The sequence below is a fragment of the Echinops telfairi genome, unplaced genomic scaffold (genome assembly GCF_000313985.2).
Source record: "Echinops telfairi isolate 266 unplaced genomic scaffold, ASM31398v2 ScPeMD7_7404;HRSCAF=8442, whole genome shotgun sequence".
NCBI classification, from domain to species: Eukaryota; Metazoa; Chordata; class Mammalia; order Afrosoricida; family Tenrecidae; genus Echinops; species Echinops telfairi.
The window spans coordinates 1,905,505-1,909,376 of NW_022111304.1; positions in this window are offsets into that span (position 1 = coordinate 1,905,505).

Here is a 3,872-nt window from a genome sequence, read left to right on the forward strand (position 1 = left end):
TCTCTATCTCTCTCTCTGGCTGTCCGTCTCTGGCCTCATCTCTGTCCATCTGTCTGTCTCTGTCTATCTGGATGCCTGACTCTTTCTCGCCCCTCCTGCCTCCGCTCCCGCCATCTGTCACTTTTCACTAGGCTCTGCGTCTTGCCTCAGACGTTGGCCCCCTTTGCCTGCTGACGTCAGCTGCCTGTGCCTCACCTGCCCTTCGCAGAAGCTTCTGTTTCCTTGTCTGCGGTCCTTGCCTTTTCTGTCCTCTGCCCGCCACCTTTGCCCACAAGTCCACTCGCCTTTCCCCCCTGACGCAGGCCTGCGCGGGGGCTGGCTCATCTCACCAGGCCAGCCTCTCCACCGGCTTTCCCAGCGCCCCAACCTCCCTCTCTCTGGAGACCTCAGAGGGAGTTTGCCAAGGTGTGCTACTGGCCGGGCTTGGTGATTGGAAAGAGAGACAGGGGAAAGGGGAAACAAACAAACCAACAAACCTCAGTGAGACTCACACTGAGTTTATAGGTCACTAGGCCCCTGTGGGTTTCCCAGACAGGAGTAGAAAGCCTTACCTTTCTCCCACACACCTGCCATGGTGCCCCATGCTGACCCATAGTGACCCCTGTAGGTTTCTCAAACTGCACCTATTTATGGGAGTAGAAAGCCCAGTCATTTCTCGAGAGGAGCTGCTGGTGGTTTTGCACTACCAACCATCAGGATCTCAGCCCAGTGTATAACCACTATACTGCCCGGGCTGCTTAGGGAAAAGGGAATGGAGTGTGCTTTACTATGAATGGGCGGGCTCAGGCGCATCAGGAAGATGGTGGAAATAAATAGGGAAGGGGATGGTTGAGGGCAGACCCATTCCCTCTGTTTCTTCTAGGAAGCTGGGGGAACGACTCCTTTGACACTTGAGGTAGGACTGAAGTGGGCTAGCAGAAGGGACTGGCCAGGAGGCTTGGCCCACGCAACATCAGGTCAGGGATAGGTTCACAAACATGCTAGAGAGACGTGATCCTGTCAGGGTCGGGTGGAAAGTGGAGTGCTTCCCCCCAAACCTGGGCAGGGCCCCGTCAGGAGATCCCCTGAGCTTCTTTCTAAAGCCCAGTTCCTAAAGAGACAGAGAAAGCAAGATGAGCCCTTTGGTTTCTTGCATGGGACCTGAATCCGTTGTCTCTTCTTCCAATTCACCCCCTTTCTCATCTCTTCTCGGGCCCCCCAAACATACGGAGTCTGCCATTTGCCAGATGCTGTGTTCATGCTGACTTCTCGGGGAAGAGAGCGGCAGGGCCGCGGCCGGATGGAAGGCTGGCTGGAGTGTCGGAGGAACTGCACGGAGGGAGGCCGATAGAGGGGGAGCCCGAAGAATCAAGGGAGCAGATAAGTGAGCAGCGCTGAGAGGCAGGAGCAGCCAGATCATGTGACACAATAAGCACTTTAACTTTTACTCTGACTGGGGTGGAGAGTCGCAGGAGGGTTTTGAGCAGGAGAGAGGCAGGGTTTACCTCGCATTTCCCCAGAAAATGTTCGCCGCTGCCTTATGAATAGCCTAAGGAAAGCCACGACTGAAGGAGGTAAACAGGAGCAGGTAAAAGGTGAAGGAGCCTTGAATCCGGGAGGTTGGTTGGGCAGGTGGTGAGACTCAATCACATTCTTGGGCGTACTTTTCAGGTAGAACCAAAAAATGTGCTGATGGTCTGATGCAGGAGGTGAGAAAGAGAAGCTGAGACCAAGGTCAATGGCCGGTGTGCCAATGATGTTGGCCTGAGTTGATTGGGGGAGGGGGGGAAACGGCAGGAGGACTTGGTGTCAATTTTTGGCGCATCAGCCTCGAGATGTTTGGATGCATTTGGATGCAATGAGCTCCTTATTAAGCATCTAAGTAGAGGTGTCTACTAGGTAACTGGATATGTGGACCTGGAGTTAATAGATATGATCCAGGCTGGAGATAGAAATTTGGGAGTCACCTGTGAAAACTGGATGGATTCCCCTAAGGAGTGAATGCAGGTAGAAAAGAAAGGGTGTCCGATGGCTGGGTCTGAGTACTCCAACATTGACAAGTTGTTGAGTTCTGCATGAACCACTGACCTATCACAAAGAGAACAGTTTTGAGATGGGGGGAGGAGGGGGTAGGGGAGAAGTCAAGGGGGTCTCTTGACTTGACTAGACGACCTTAGTCCACTCCCTGAGCTTCTGCATCATTCCCTTCCTGCACAATAGCTCTCATAACGCCTCTTGCCACCTCTTCTCAAGGACCTACAGCGGTCCTAAAACTCAGCACTCTGATTGTAGCGTCAGGGAATGGAAATCATGACTGGAAGCGACCTTGGTCACCTTGACCACTTTTGGGGACACTGAAGACTGGAGAGCCAGTGACTTGTCCAATGTCCCTCAGCCAGTAGGTGGCTAGGACTCGGGAGACAATGTTGAGTGCTCTTTATGTCACTCCATACCAATCTTTGGGTTATTCCCGAGTAAACAAGGATTTGCTGGGTCCCTGGTGACATCTACCGTTGGGGCTGTGAGGTACCCAATTGAAACAGAAGGTACAATTCCTACCCTCAGACACCATGCCATTAGGACCCCTGAGTGATTTTTCCATGTCTCCATCTCATCACTCTTGTTCCTTATGATTTCCCGACATGGACTTCCTCCCCTCTGCCTTTGGTTTGTCCTCACTACAGATCTCTCTCTGACCCTTCTAGAAGCCTTCTCTAGATCCTTTTGGATTACTCCAATCTACCCAGTGACTCAGGCCCAAACCCAAACCTGAACCTCTCATTCAACCCAAGAGAACCTCTCATGTTCAATCCACGTGTACGTTCTATTGGCCCCATCATCAAAATATCTACCCGATCTCATTCTATCTCACAATGTCCTCTGATGGGATCTTAGCCAACGCCTTGTCTCCTCTCCTTTGTGCTGCTGATCAGGACGATCCCAGCCAGCATCCTACTTGTTCTCCTGTGGTCCCGTTTTTCACCCAGCAGTCCAAGTGGTGGTAGAAAAAAGGTCAGACCCCTGCCCGGTTTAAAACCCTTCTAATAATTATTGCTAACATAATTGCTCTTCCTAGGCACCAGGCAGCAGTCTGAGTACTTCAGATATGCGCATCGAATCCTCACAAGAACCCAGTGAAAATGCGTGCTGTCATTCTCCTTATCTGAAAAGGCGCAGACAGGTGTTTCAATTAACTTGCCAAAGGGCGCAGATCAGTAGTGGTAAAGTCAGCATGGGGACCCGGTGGATTCTGGCACCATGGTGTGGCTCTGAACCACAATTTACAGCGTGCCAAGGCTTCCATTACAGTGAAGGGAAATCCAGACTCCACCCAGACCCACAAAATCTCAAGCTGTTTGGCCTTGGCTCACTTCTCTAACTGAAGGCCCAATTGTTTTTCCTGCCACTCCCCCAGGCTTCAGCTAGGCTGGTCTTTCGGTGTTCAGGACATGGGGCCATCATCCCCCGACTCTCTGGCTGCTGCCTTCTCATCACTCATGGCTCGGTTCCAATATCTCTCCCTCTTAGTGACCCTCACTTCTCTAAGGACTCCTTTCTCCCCTCCCCTTTCTCCCCCAATACCATGCTTTATTTTCTCTCTCTATATATATTATAGTTTATAGATGTGTTAGGCCGGTTTGACTAGAGAAACAAGTCCAGTGACACTCATATATGTGTAAGAAAGAGCTTTATATCAAGAAGTCATTATATATCAGGAAAACATCCCAGCCCAGTCCAACTCAAGTCTGTAAGTCTGATACTAGTCCATACATCCTTCTTCAGACTCATGCAGACACTTGCAACGATGCAGAATGCAGGAAGGTCACAGGTCGGTGGGTGCAAACTCTTGTGAATCCAGCACAAGATGAATGGTGGTGGAAGCACCACAGGGC